Here is a 14,106-nt window from a genome sequence, read left to right as displayed (position 1 = left end):
TTAAATTTAGGTTGAACACAGTAAGATTACAAAAGGTATGGTAACATAAGGTGGAATACAGTAAGATTACAAAAATGTATGGTAACATAAGGTAGAGAACAGTAAGATTACAAAAGGTATGGTAACCTAGGGAGGAATACAGAGAGATTGCACAAGCTATGGTAACATAAGGTAGAATAGAGTAAGATTACATGAGGTATGGTAACATAAGGTAGAATAGAGTAAGATTACAAAAATGTATGGTAACATAAGGTAGAACACAGTAAGATTACAAAAGGTATGGTAAGATACGAAGGAATACAGTAAGATTACATAAGGTATGGTAACATAAGGTAGAATACAGTAAGATTAAAAAATGTATGGTAACATAAGGTAGAACACAGTAAGATTACTAAAGATATGGTAACATACGGTGGAATACAGCAAGATTACATAAGGCATTGAAACATCAGCTAGGATAGAATAACATTATGTAAGGTGTGTTAAAATGAAGTAGAACACAGTAATATTACCAAAAGTATGGTAACATAAGGAAGAACATAGTAAGATTACAAAATGTATGGAAACATATAAGGTAGAATAGAGTAAGATTATATAAGGTATGGTAACAATAGGTAGAACACAGCGAGATTACCTAAGGTATGGTAACATAAGGTAGAGAACAGTAAGATTACAAAAGGTATGGTAACCTAGGGAGGAATACAGTAAGATTACATATGGTATGGTAACATAAGGTAGAATAAAGTAAGATTACATAATGTATGTTAACATAAGGTAGAACACAGTAAAAAGAACAAAAAAAATGGTAGCATAAGGTGAAATACAGTAAGAATACATAAGGAATGTTAACATAATACAGTAAGATTACAGTATTATCAGTAGAATACAGTAATATTACATAAGGCATGTTAATATAAAGTTGAACAAGTAAGATTACAAAAGGTATAGTAAGATAAGGCGGAATACACTAACATTACATAAGATATGGCAACATAAGGTAGAATAGAGTAAGATTACATGAGGTATGGTAACATAAGGTAGAATAGAGTAAGATTACAAAAATGTATGGTAACATAAGGTAGACCACAGTAAGATTACAAAAGGTATGGTAAGATACGAAGGAACACAGTAAGATTACATAAGGTATGGTAACATAAGGTAGAATACAGTAAGATTAAAAAAAGTATGGTAACATAAGGTAGAACACAGTAAGATTACTAAAGATATGGTAACATAAGGTGGAATACAGCAAGATTACATAAGGCATTGAAACATCAGCTAGGATAGAATAACATTATGTAAGGTGTGTTAAAATGAAGTAGAACACAGTAATATTACCAAAAGTATGGTAACATAAGGAAGAACATAGTAAGATTACAAAATTTATGGAAACATATAAGGTAGAATAGAGTAAGATTATATAAGGTACGATAACAATAGGTAGAACACAGCGAGATTACATAAAGTATGGTAACATAAGGTAGAGAACAGTAAGATTACAAAAGGTATGGTAACCTAGGGAGGAATACAGTAAGATTACATATGGTATGGTAACATAAGGTAGAATAAAGTAAGATTACATAATGTATGTTAACATAAGGTAGAACACAGTAAAAAGAACAAAAAAAATGGTAGCATGAGGTGAAATACAGTAAGCATACATAAGGAATGTTAACATAATACAGTAAGATTACAGTATTATCAGTAGAATACAGTAATATTACATAAGGCATGTTAATATAAGGTTGAACAAGTAAGATTACAAAAGGTATGGTAAGATAAGGCGGAATACACTAACATTACATAAGATATGGCAACATAAGGTAGAATAGAGTAAGATGACATGAGGTATGGTAACATAAGGTAGAATAGAGTAAGATTACAAAAATGTATGGTAACATAAGGTAGACCACAGTAAGATTACAAAATGTATGGTAACATAAGGTAGAATAGAGTAAGATTGCATAAGGTATGAGAACATAAGGTAGACTCAGTAAGATTACAAAAGGTATAGTAACATAAAATGGAATATAGTAAGATTACATAAGGTTCGGTAACATAAGGTAGAATACAGTAAAATTACATAAGGTATGGTAGCATAAGGTAGAACAAAGTGAGATTACAAAAGATATGGTAACATAAGGAGGAATACAGTAGTATTACATTAGGTATGGTACCATTAGGTATCCGAGTAAGATTACAAAAATGTATGGTAACATAAGGTGCAATACAATAAGATTACAAAAGGTATGGTAAGATAATTTGGAATACTGTAACATTACATAAGGCTTGAAAGCATACGGTAGAATATAGTAAGATAACTTAAGGTATGTTAAATTTAGGTTGAACACAGTAAGATTACAAAAGGTATGGTAACATAAGGTGGAATACAGTAAGATTACAAAAATGTATGGTAACATAAGGTAGAGAACAGTAAGATTACAAAAGGTATGGTAACCTAGGGAGGAATACAGAGAGATTGCACAAGCTATGGTAACATAAGGTAGAATAAAGTAAGATTACATAATGTATGTTAACATAAGGTGGAACACAGTAAAAAGAACAAAAAATGGCAACATTATGTGAAATACAGTAAGATTACATAAGGAATGTTAACATAATACAGTAAGATTACAGAATTATCAGTAGAATACAGAAAGATTACATAAGGCATGTTAATATAAGGTTGAACACAGTAAGATTACATAAGGTATGTTAACATAAGGTTGAACATAGTAAGATCATAAAAGGTATGGTAAAATAAGGCGAAATACACTAACATTACATAAGATATGACAACATAAGGTAGAATAGAGTAAGATTACATGAGGTATGGTAACATAAGGTAGAATAGAGTAAGATTACAAAAATGTATGGTAACATAAGGTAGAACACAGTAAGATTACAAAAGGTATGGTAAGATACGAAGGAATACAGTAAGATTACATAAGGTATGGTAACATAAGGTAGAATACAGTAAGATTAAAAAATGTATGGTAACATAAGGTAGAACACAGTAAGATTACTAAAGATATGGTAACATACGGTGGAATACAGCAAGATTACATAAGGCATTGAAACATCAGCTAGGATAGAATAACATTATGTAAGGTGTGTTAAAATGAAGTAGAACACAGTAATATTACCAAAAGTATGGTAACATAAGGAAGAACATAGTAAGATTACAAAATTTATGGAAACATATAAGGTAGAATAGAGTAAGATTATATAAGGTATGGTAACAATAGGTAGAACACAGCGAGATTACCTAAGGTATGGTAACATAAGGTAGAGAACAGTAAGATTACAAAAGGTATGGTAACCTAGGGAGGAATACAGTAAGATTACATATGGTATGGTAACATAAGGTAGAATAAAGTAAGATTACATAATGTATGTTAACATAAGGTAGAACACAGTAAAAAGAACAAAAAAAATGGTAGCATAAGGTGAAATACAGTAAGAATACATAAGGAATGTTAACATAATACAGTAAGATTACAGTATTATCAGTAGAATACAGTAATATTACATAAGGCATGTTAATATAAGGTTGAACAAGTAAGATTACAAAAGGTATGGTAAGATAAGGCGGAATACACTAACATTACATAAGATATGGCAACATAAGGTAGAATAGAGTAAGATGACATGAGGTATGGTAACATAAGGTAGAATAGAGTAAGATTACAAAAATGTATGGTAACATAAGGTAGACCACAGTAAGATTACAAAATGTATGGTAACATAAGGTAGAATAGAGTAAGATTGCATAAGGTATGAGAACATAAGGTAGACTCAGTAAGATTACAAAAGGTATAGTAACATAAAATGGAATATAGTAAGATTACATAAGGTTCGGTAACATAAGGTAGAATTCAGTAAAATTACATAAGGTATGGTAACATAAGGTAGAACAAAGTGAGATTACAAAAGATATGGTAACATAAGGAGGAATACAGTAGTATTACATTAGGTATGGTACCATTAGGTATCCGAGTAAGATTACAAAAATGTATGGTAACATAAGGTGCAATACAATAAGATTACAAAAGGTATGGTAAGATAATTTGGAATACTGTAACATTACATAAGGCTTGAAAGCATACGGTAGAATATAGTAAGATAACTTAAGGTATGTTAAATTTAGGTTGAACACAGTAAGATTACAAAAGGTATGGTAACATAAGGTGGAATACAGTAAGATTACAAAAATGTATGGTAACATAAGGTAGAGAACAGTAAGATTACAAAAGGTATGGTAACCTAGGGAGGAATACAGAGAGATTGCACAAGCTATGGTAACATAAGGTAGAATAAAGTAAGATTACATAATGTATGTTAACATAAGGTGGAACACAGTAAAAAGAACAAAAAATGGCAACATTATGTGAAATACAGTAAGATTACATAAGGAATGTTAACATAATACAGTAAGATTACAGAATTATCAGTAGAATACAGTAAGATTACATAAGGCATGTTAATATAAGGTTGAACACAGTAAGATTACATAAGGTATGTTAACATAAGGTTGAACACAGTAAGATCATAAAAGGTATGGTAAAATAAGGCGGAATACACTAACATTACATAAGATATGACAACATAAGGTAGAATAGAGTAAGATTACATGAGGTATGGTAACATAAGGTAGACTCAGTAAGGTTACAAAAGGTATAGTAACATAAAATGGAATATAGTAAGATTACATAAGGTTCGGTAACATAAGGTAGAATACAGTAAGATTACAAAAGGTATGGTAAGATAATTTGGGATACTGTAACATTACATAAGGCTTGAAAGCATACGGTAGAATATAGTAAGATCACTTAAGGTATGCTAAATTTAGGTTGAATGAAAACAAAGATCTGGTACCGTGTTAGCCAGTAGAGCAAAATGTGATTGTTCTCAGCAAGTGAAACGACGTAATCTTGTAGATATGATACCTTTTAATGGCTAACAAAAATACATGATGTAATAATAGTATGGTACGAAAGCTCGCTATTATTACATCATGTATTTTTGTTAGCCATTAAAAGGTATCATATCTACAAGATTACGTCGTTTCTCTTGCTGAGAACAATCAAATTTAGGTTGAACACAGTAAGATTACAAAAGGTATGGTAACATAAGGTGGAATACAGTAAGATTACAAAAATGTATGGTAACATAAGGTAGAGAACAGTAAGATTACAAAAGGTATGGTAACCTAGGGAGGAATACAGAGAGATTGCACAAGCTATGGTAACATAAGGTAGAATAAAGTAAGATTACATAATGTATGTTAACATAAGGTGGAACACAGTAAAAAGAACAAAAAATGGCAACATTATGTGAAATACAGTAAGATTACATAAGGAATGCTAACATAATACAGTAAGATTACAGAATTATCAGTAGAATACAGTAAGATTACATAAGGCATGTTAATATAAGGTTGAACACAGTAAGATTACATAAGGTATGTTAACATAAGGTTGAACACAGTAAGATCATAAAAGGTATGGTAAAATAAGGCGGAATACACTAACATTACATAAGATATGACAACATAAGGTAGAATAGAGTAAGATTACATGAGGTATGGTAACATAAGGTAGAATAGAGTAAGATTACAAAAATGTATGGTAACATAAGGTAGACCACAGTAAGATTACAAAAGGTATGGTAAGATACGAAGGAATACAGTAAGATTACATAAGGTATGGTAACATAAGGTAGAATACAGTAAGATTAAAAAAAGTATGGTAACATAAGGTAGAACACAGTAAGATTACTAAAGATATGGTAACATAAGGTGGAATAAAGGAAGATTACATAAGGCATTGAAACATCAGCTAGGATAGAATAACATTATGTAAGGTGTGTTAAAATGAAGTAGAACACAGTAATATTACCAAAAGTATGGTAACATAAGGAAGAACATAGTAAGATTACAAAATTTATGGAAACATATAAGGTAGAATAGAGTAAGATTATATAAGGTACGATAACAATAGGTAGAACACAGCGAGATTACATAAAGGTATGGTAACATAAGGTAGAGAACAGTAAGATTACAAAAGGTATGGTAACCTAGGGAGGAATACAGTAAGATTACATATGGTATGGTAACATAAGGTAGAATAAAGTAAGATTACATAATGTATGTTAACATAAGGTAGAACACAGTAAAAAGAACAAAAAAAATGGTAGCATAAGGTGAAATACAGTAAGAATACATAAGGAATGTTAACATAATACAGTAAGATTACAGTATTATCAGTAGAATACAGTAATATTACATAAGGCATGTTAATATAAGGTCGAACACAGTAAGATTACAAAAGGTATGGTAAAATAAGGCGGAATACACTAACATTACATAAGATATGGCAACGTAAGGTAGAATAGAGTAAGATTACATGAGGTATGGTAACATAAGGTAGAATAGAGTAAGATTACAAAAAGTATGGTAACATAAGGTAGAGCACAGTAAGATTACAAAATTTACGGTAACATATAAGGTAGAATAGAGTAAGACTATATAAGGTACGGTAACAAAAGGTAGAATACAGCGAGATTACATAAGGTATGGTAACATAAATTAGAACACAGTAAGATTACAAAAGGTCTAGTATATTAAGTTGAAATACAGTAAGATTATATAGGGTTTGAAAACATAAGGTAGAATAGAGTAAGATTATGTAAGGTAAAATAACATAAGTTTGTACATAGTGAGATTACAAAAGGTAAAGTAACATATGGTAGAATACAGAAAGATTACTAATGGTATGGTAACATAAGTGAGAATAGAGTAAGACTGCATAAGGTATGGTAACATAAGTGAGAATAGACTAAGACTGCATAAGGTATGGTAACATAAGGTAGAACACAGTAAAATTGCAAAATGTATGGTAACATTAGGTAGAATAGAGTAAGATTACAAAAGGTATGGCAACAAATGGTAGAACACAGTAAGATTACAAAATGTATAGTAACATAAGTTGAAATACAGAATTAGTATATAGGATTTAAAACCATAAGGTAGAATAGAGCAAGGTAACATAAGATATGTTACCGAAGGGTGACCACAGTAAGATTACAAAAGGTATAGTAAGATAAGGTGCGATACAGTAAGATTACAAAATGTATGGTAAAATAAGATAGAATAGAGTAAGATTGCATAAGTTATGGTAATATAAGGTAGACATAGTAAAATTATAAAAGGTATAGCAACATAAGGTGGAATACAGTAAGATTACATAAGGTTAGCTAATATAAGGCAGAATAGAGTAAGATTACAAAAGGTAGTTTAACATAAGGTAGAATACAGTAAAATTACAAAAGATATGGTAACATAACGAGAAATAAAGTAAGATTACATAAGGTATGGTAAAATAAGGTAGAATGGAGTAAGATTATGTAAGAAGTGTTAACATAAGGAAGAACACTGTAAGATTACAAAAGGTATGGTAACATAAGGTGAAATACAGTAAGATTACAAAAGATATGGTAACATAACGAGAAATACAGTAAGATTACATAAGGTATGGAAACATAAGGTAGAATAGAGTAAGATTATGTAAGAAGTGTTAACATAAGGAAGAACGCTGTAAGATTACAAAAGGTGTGGTAACAAAAGGTAGAGGAGAGTAGGATTCCAAAAGATATAGTAACATAAGATGGAATGCAGTAAGATTACAAAAGGTTAGGTAACATAAGGTAGACTACAGGTATGTTAACATAAGGTAGGACACAGTAAGATTACAAAAGGTATGGTAACATAAGGTGGAAAACAGTAAGATTACATAATGCATGGTAACAAAAGGAAGAACACAGTAGTTTTAAAAAAAGTACGGTAAAACAAGGGGAAATACAGTAAGAATAGAAAAAGTATGGTAACACTAGGTGAAATACAGTAGGATTACATAAAGTATGGTAACATAAGGCAGAATAGAGGAAGATTACATAAGGCATGTTAACATAAGGTAAAACACAGTAAGATTACAAAAGAAATGGTAACATAAGGTCGAATATAGTATGAATACAAAAGGTATAGAAACATAATATAGAATAGAGTAAGATTACATAAGGAATGGTGAAAGAAGGTAGAGCACATTAAGATTACAAAAGGTTTAGTAACATAAGGTAGAATACAGTAGGATTACATGAGGTATGGTAACAAAAAGCACAACACAGTTAGATGACATAAGGTATGAAAACATAAGGTAGAATAGAGTACGATTCCATAAGGCTAGGTAACATAAGCTAAAACACAGCAAAATTACAAAAGGTATGGTAACATGAGGTGGAATACAGCAAGATTACAAAATGTTTCGTAACATAAGGTAGAATAGAGCACGATTACGTAAGCTATGGTAATAAGTTAAAATGAAGTAAGATTACATAAAGTATGTTAATATAAGGTAGAACACAGTAAGATTACATGAGGTATGGTAACATAAGGTAGAAAACAGTAAGATTGCAAAAGGTATGGTAACAAATGGTAGAACACAGTAAGATTACAAAACGTATAGTAACATAAGTTGAAATACAGTAAGATTATATATGATTTAAAATCATAAGGTAGAATAGAGCAAAAAAACTTAAGGTTTGTTACCAAAGGGTGAACACAGTAAGATTACAAAAGGTATAGTAACATAAGGTGGGATACAGTAAGATTTCAAAATGTATGGTAAAATAAGGTAGAATACAGTAAGATTGTATAAGTTATGGTAACATAAGGTATACACAATAAAATTATAAAAGGTATAGCAACATGAGGTGGAATACAGTAAGATTACAGAGGGTTAGCTAACATAAGGTGGAATACAGTAAGATTACAAAAGGTATGGTAACATAAGGTGGAATAGAGTCAGATTACTTAAGGTATGGTAACATAAGGTAGAATAGAGTAAGATTACATAAGGTATGTTAGTACAAGGTAGTATACACTAAGATTACAAAAGGTATGGTAACACAAGGCGGAATACACTAACATTACATTAGGTATTGTAACATAAGATGCAATACAGTAAGAATACATAAGTTATAGAAACATAAGGTAGAAAAAAATAAGAATATGTAAGGAGAGTTAACATAAGGCAAAACACAGTAAGATTACAAAAGGTATGCTAACATAAGGAGAAATAAAGTAAGATTACATAAGGTATGGTAACAGAAGGTAGAACACAGTTAGATTACAAAACGTAGGCTCACATAAGGTACAATAGAGTAAAATTTCATAAGGTATGTTAACATAAGGTAGAATACAGTAAGATTACAAAAGGTATGGTAACATAACGAGAAATAAAATAAGATTACATAAGGTATGGTAACATAAGGTAGAATAGAGTAAGATTATGTAAGGTTAGGTAACCTAAGGTAGAAGACAGCAAAATTACAAAAGGTATGGTAACGTAATGTGGAATACAGTAAGATTACAAAATGTTTGGTAACATAAGGTAGAATAGAGTAAGATTACGTAAGCTATGGTAATAAGCTAAAATAAAGTAAGATTACAAAAGGTATGTTAATATAAGGTAGAACACAGTAAGATTACAAAAGGTTTGGTAACATAAGGCAGAATAGAGTAAGATTACGTAAGGTATGGTAATAAGTTAAAGTAAAGTAATATTACACAAGGTATGTTAATATAAGGTAGAACATAGTAAGATTGCAAAAGGTATGGTAACATAAGGTAGAGTAGAGTAGGAGTAGAGTGGGATTACAAAAGGTATAGTAACATAAGGTGGAATACAGTAAGATAACATAGGATATGGTAGCAAGGTAGAATAGAGTGAGATTACATAAGGCATTTTAACATAAGGTGGAACACAGTAAAAGTACAAGAAATATGGTAACATAAGGTGGAGTACAGTAAGATTACAAAAGGTATGGTAACAAAACGAGAAATACACTAACATTACATAAGGTATTTTTAACAACAGGTGGAAAACAGTAAAATTACAAAAAGAATGGTAACATAAGGTTGAATACAGTAAGATTACATAAGGTATGGCAACATAGGGTGGAATATAGTAAGATTACAAAAGCAATGGTAACATAAGGTCGAATATAATATGAATACAGAAGCAATAGTAACACATTGTAGAATAGAGTTACATAAGAGATGGTGAAAGAAGGTACAGCACATTAAGATTACAAAAGGTATAGTAACATAAGGTGGAAAACAGTAAAATTGCAAAAGGTTTGGAAACATAAGGTAGAATAGAGTAATATTATATAAGATGTTAACATAAGGTAGTACACAGTAAGATCACAAAAGGTATTGTAACATAAGGTGAAATTCAGTAAGATTAAATAAGGTATGGAAACATAAGGTAGAATAGAGTAAGATTAAGTAAGAAGTGTTAACATAAGGAAAAACACTGTAAGATTACAAAAAATATGGTAACATGAGGTAGAGTAGAGTAGGATTACAAAAGGTATAGTAAAATAAGATGAAATGCAGTAAGATTACAAAAGGTTAGGTAACATAAGGTAGACTACACGTATGTTAACATAAGGTAGGACACAGTAAGATTACAAAAGGTATGGTAAAATAAGGCGGAATACACTAACATTACATAAGGTATGGTAACATAAGGTAGAATAGAGTAAGATTACATAAGTTATGGTAACATAAGGTAGAATAGAGTAAGATTACAAAAATGTATGGTAACATAAGGTAGAGCACAGTAAGATTACAAAAGGTATAGTAAGATAAGAAGGAATATAGTAAGATTACATAAGTATGGTAACTTAAGGTAGAACACAGTAAGATTACTAAAGATATGGTAACATAAGGTGGAATATAGGAAGATTGCATAAGGCATTGAAACATAAGCTAGGATAGAATAACATTATGTAAGGTGTGCTAAAATGAAGTAGAACACAGTAATGTTACCAAAAGTATGGTAACATAAGGTAGAATAGAGTAAGATTATATAAGGTACGGTAATAAAAGGTAGAACACAGCGAGATTACATAAGGTATGGTAACATAAGGTAGAGCACAGTAAGATTACAAAAGGTCTAGTATACTAAGTTGAAATACAGTAAGATTATATAGGGTTTGAAAACATAAGGTAGAATAGAGTCAGATTATGTAAGGTAAGTTAACATAAGGTTGTACACAGTGAGATAACAAAAGGTAAAGTAACATAAGGTAGAATAGAGTAAGACGGCATAAGGTATGGTAACATAAGTGAGAATAGACTAAGACTGCATAAGGTATGGTAACATAAGGTAGAACAAAGTAAGATTGTGAAATGTATGGTAACATAAAGTAGAATAGAGTAAGATTACAAAAGGTATGGCAACAAATGGTAGAACACAGTAAGATTACAAAACATATAGTAACATAAGTTGAAATACAATAAGATTATATAGGATTTAAAACCATAAGGTAGCATAGAGCAAGATAACGTAAGGTATGCTACCGAAGGGTGAACACAGTAAGATTATATAAGGTATGTTAACATAAGGTAGAACATAGTAGGATTACAAAAGGAATAGCAACATAAGGTGGAATATAGTAAGATTACAAAAGGTATGGTAACATAATGTACAATCTAAAATATCACAAATACTCTGCTCCTAAGAGCTTACAATCTAAAATATCACAAATACCATGCTCCTAAGAGCTTGCAATCTAAAATACAAAGGAAGCTCTGTTTGAAATGTGACATTTTATGAACTTTGTGAGAATGGCTCCTAAGAGCTTACAATCTAATATACAAAAGAAACCCTGGTCCGAAGAGCTTACAATCTAATATATAACAAATGCCCTGCTTCTACGAGTTTACAATCTAATATACAATGGAAACCCTGCAAGTTCAAAAGAGCTTACAATCTAATATATTTTAAATGCCGCGCTCATAAGAGTTTACAAGCCTATACTTATTTTATCAAACCATATGTAATCTTACTGCATTCTACGGTATTCTTACCATACCAAATATTATTTTACTATAGTCTACCTCATGTTATCTGATCTTCACGTATCCTACTATACCTTATGTATTCTTACTATATTCTACCGTATGCTACCTTATGTTATCCCATGTTGCTATACGTTATGTAATCTTAATGTATTCTAACTTATTTTACCTCGTTATTTTATGCAGCCATACCTTATGTAATTTTACTGTATTTCACATTATGTTACCATACCTTATGTAGTCTTACAGAATTTCACCTTATGTTACCATACCTTATGTAATCTTACTGTATTCCACCTTATGTTACCATACCTTATGTAATCTTACTGTATTCCACCTTATGTTACCATACCTTATGTATTTCTACTGTGTTCTACTTTTTGTTACCATACCTTATGTAATCTTACTGTATTTCACATTATGTTACCATACCTTATGTAGTCTTACAGAATTTCACCTTATGTTACCATACCTTATGTAATCTTACTGTATTCCACCTTATGTTACCATACCTTATGTAATCTTACTGTATTTCACATTATGTTACCATACCTTATGTAGTCTTACAGAATTTCACCTTATGTTACCATGCCTTATGTAATCCTAATTAATTCCACCTTATGTTACCATACCTTATGTAATCGTACAGTATTCTCTTTTGTTTACTGTAAGTAATCTTACTGCATTTTACCTTATGTTATCTCATCTCACCATACAATCTAAACGAACTCCTCCTTATGTTACCATACCTTATCTGAGCTTACTGCATTTTACCTTCTTTCACCTTGATATTTCATCTTATCATAACTTTTCTTATCGTACAATATTCTACCTCGCGTTACCTTACCTGTAATAATATTAGCGTTTTACCTTATCATACCTTTTGCAATCTTACTGTATTCTACTTTATTTAACCTAATGTTATCTTATGTATCAATACCTTATTATATAATTTTATCTTACCACCCCTTTTGTGATCTTCCTGTGTTCTACCTTATTTAACGCTATATAATCTTACAGTATTTTACCTCACGTTACCATACCTTATGTAATCTTACTGTATTTTACCTCATGTTACCATAACTTATGTAATCAGATGGTGTTCAACCTTATCTTATCACACTTTACGTAATCTTACTGTGTTCTAACATTTGTTACCAAACCTTATGTAATCGTACTGTGTTCTACGTTTTGTTAACATACCTTATGTAATCTTATTCTATTCTACCTTATGTAGCAATACCCATTGTACCATACCTTATGTAATCACTCTATGTTGTACAATTTGTTACCATACCTTATATACTCTTACTGTATACCACCTTATGTTACCTGAATTATGTAATTTTACTGTGTTCTACTTTTTGTTACCATACGTTGTGTAATCTTATTCTCTTCAACCTTAGGTTACCATAACTTATGTCATCTTACTGTGTTGAAACATTTTATTACCATACCTCATGTAATACTACTGTATTCCACCTTATGTTACCATACCTTATGTATTTCTACTATGTTCTACCTTTTGTTACCATACCCCATGTAATCTTACTGTATTCCACCTTATGTTACCACTCCTTATGTATTTCTACTATGTTCTACCTTTTGTTACCATACCTCATGTAATCTTACTGTGTTCTAAATTTTGTAACCATACCTTATGTAATCTTATTCTCTTCTACCTTATTTTACCATACCTTATGTCATTTTACTGGTTTGAAACTTTTTGTTACCATACCTCACGTAATCTTACTGTATTCCACCTTATGTTACCATACCTTATGTATTTCTACTATGATCTACTTTTTGTTACCATACCTTTTGTAATATTACTGTATTCCACCTTATGTTACCATACCTCATGTAATCTTACTGTGTTCTGCATTTTATAACCATACCTTATGTAATCTTATTCTCTTCTACCTTCAGCTACCATACCTTATGTCATCTTACTGTGTTGTATTTTTTGTTACCATACCTCATGTAATCTCGCTGTATTCCACCTTATGTTACCATACCGCATGTAATCTTACTGTATTCCAGCTTATGTGGCCATATCTTATGCATTTCTACTATGTTCTACTTTTTGTTACCATACCTCATGTAATCTTACTGTATTCCACCTTATGTTACCATACCTAATGAATTTCTACTATGTTCTACTTTCTGTTACCATA

This window comes from Eleutherodactylus coqui, chromosome 1 (assembly GCF_035609145.1).
Source record: "Eleutherodactylus coqui strain aEleCoq1 chromosome 1, aEleCoq1.hap1, whole genome shotgun sequence".
Classification (NCBI taxonomy): Eukaryota; Metazoa; Chordata; class Amphibia; order Anura; family Eleutherodactylidae; genus Eleutherodactylus; species Eleutherodactylus coqui.
Note: the sequence above shows the minus strand (reverse complement) of the source record.